The sequence below is a fragment of the Arachis ipaensis genome, chromosome B07 (genome assembly GCF_000816755.2).
Source record: "Arachis ipaensis cultivar K30076 chromosome B07, Araip1.1, whole genome shotgun sequence".
Lineage (NCBI taxonomy): Eukaryota > Viridiplantae > Streptophyta > Magnoliopsida > Fabales > Fabaceae > Arachis > Arachis ipaensis.
This window is the reverse complement of record NC_029791.2, coordinates 7,418,562-7,421,229: the sequence shown is the minus strand read 5'-3', so window position 1 is coordinate 7,421,229 and position 2,668 is coordinate 7,418,562.

The following is a 2,668-nucleotide window of genomic DNA, read 5'->3' as shown; positions in this document are numbered from 1 at the left end:
TATTATTTCAAAAAAAATAAAATTACACACTACTAAGTATTCAAAAGCAATGGAAGATATTCATATAGTCTTTACTTAACAAACACATTATTTGTTAGTTTTATAATATTCTTAGACAATAATAATTATAGATTCATCAAACATATCTTATTTTAACAAATAAATTATTTTTATAAAATATTGTAAATTATTTGCGATGCATATAATTCAATATATCCATATTAACTTATTACATATTTTATGGTGTTTCTACCAACCATAAAATTCTAAAAATTGTGCTATATTACAAATTTATTTCTTTACTTTTTATCTTGTATATATAAGAGTATTATTTTCATTGATCAATACAAGAAAAATATTCATTTTTACTGTTGTTGAGTTCTGTTTGCTTAGTAGGTGAAAATAAAAGACTTGATAAAATAAAAGTTAAGGTAAATAATATTACTTTTTACCTATTTTTATACAAATTATATTTAATTTGTTCTCTTTTATGTGGTTTTATAATATTTATTTTTTAATGATAAGTGAAAGTATATATTTACTTTTAATTCTCTTTTATGTGCTGCTTAAAAAAGTTTGGTTTCATTGAGACAGTTGCTTTTCGGGTTTTAATTTCTTTTTTCTTTAGTGTTGTTTTGTTTTGTTTTCATCTTTTTCATTTCTTTATTTATTTATTTTTAACTGATTCTATGTGAATGATTATTTATTTCTATCTTATCTTTGCACACAGCGTCAAATTGGAGATGATCTTCACGGAAATTTTAAAGTAGAATATTGTTTTAAGAAAAGTTTTTGAAAAAATTTGAATAATTTTGACAAGTGATACATTTTTATGCATTTAATTTTAAAAAGCTTTTTCTTTAGTAAAAAGAGAAATATTCTATAAGAATTAATGCAATGCACCTTCTCTTTATAAGTTTTTTTAATTTCTATAAGAAATATTCTCTCTAATATTCTATAACAAACAAGTCAATACATTTATAGGATGCAATTTCAGCTACTAATTTTTTTAATTTGTATATTGAAAAGTCGTGATGTGTTTTGTTACTATTCTTTATTTTGTTCTTTTTTTGTTTCTCTAATTTTTTATATTTTTATTTTCTTGAATATTTATTTTATAAATATATATTTTTTTTCGGAAATAAAATTAGTAAGCAACTTATCCTTATTTGCATTATTCTACACTACTAGAATTGTACTTGGATACTATTTAGATTTAGTTAATTTTTTTTCTATAATTTGGGCTACAATTGATTGAGCTATTTTTATGAGTTATAGTAATGTATATATTTTGGTGCTATTAGTTTTTTTTGTAGTGGTGATTTTTTTGAGGGGGGTGGTTTGTATTTGTTTTCAATAGTCCGCAATTGTTCGTGATTTTCGTTGTTTCTATTGATTTTATGCTTAGAAAAGTAACCTGATTGCTTTAATTGCAGCTCCCATCACGAAAGGTGCAAAATGGAATGGCGAATTCAACAGATGTGATGCTGAATAAGTGTGATTAATTTTCGTTTCGATGTTGGTTACTCTGTGTGATTAGTTTTCGTTTCGATGTTGGTTACTCTATTTTTTTTATCTAACTCGTGTTTTAGTGTAAATTAGACGAAATAATTAGGGTTTGCCTTTTTTTAGCTAAAAACTATGAATATAATGAGTTGGTCTAAAATTGAAGGTGTTGGATATTTGTGTTTAGCTTTTTGTTGTGCTATTTTATGATTTTTCTGTGATGTTGACATTATGTATAAGAATTTTGTATTGGTTATTGACATCTTTTATATCTTTATGGTTACTTTTTTGTTATTGTTTGTGGGCCTTACTCTCTTTTCTTTATTTCTTGATTCAATGATTTATTTTTCTTTTCTTTTCTGTTTTTGTAGTGGTAAATAATGGGAATTGTTATTTCTATATGAGGTCCATGTTGACTTGATAAGTATGATCAAGATTTTCCTTTTTCTGAATTTTTGTGTAGAAAGGAATTTATAGTCAAATTTATCTTTGTGCCTGTAGAGAATTGCATGAAGTTGAACGTGAATGGATCATTTTTCAAGCGAGAAAACAATGCAGCTTGTGGAGGAGTGTTTCGTAACCATCTTGACAGATTTGTTGTTGGCTTCTCTTGCAATTTAGGTAGCTGCTCCATCACACAAGCTGAGCTCTGGGGCATTATAAAGGGTCTGCACATTGCAGTAGCAAATGGATTCTCATGTTCTCATTGAATCTGATTCAGCCATGGCTATTAATTTTATAAGAGAAGGTTGTACTAATTCTCATCCTTGCAAACCTCTCCTTGATGATATAAGCTTGTTAAGTAGCCGCATTCATAAGATTGAATGAAAGCATACCCTGAGAGAAGCGAATACTGTAGCTGACACTCTTGCCAAGAAAGGACAGTAGCTTTCTCTTGGTCTTCATCTGTTTGATACTCCGCCTCCTGATATTAGGAATTCTCTCTTGTTAGATAGTTATGGTTCTCTAAGGCTGAGAGGCTCTTGTTAGTTTTTGTTTTGTTTTTTTTTTTTTTCCTGTTTTTTTTGTCTTTGACCTTCCTTATCCACCAAAGAAAAAAAAAACTTAGTAACCAAATTTCATTTGTATAATAAGCAATGTTACTGTGAATGTGGTATATCCTTATATATATAATTTTACACCACTTGAGTTTTACTTGGAT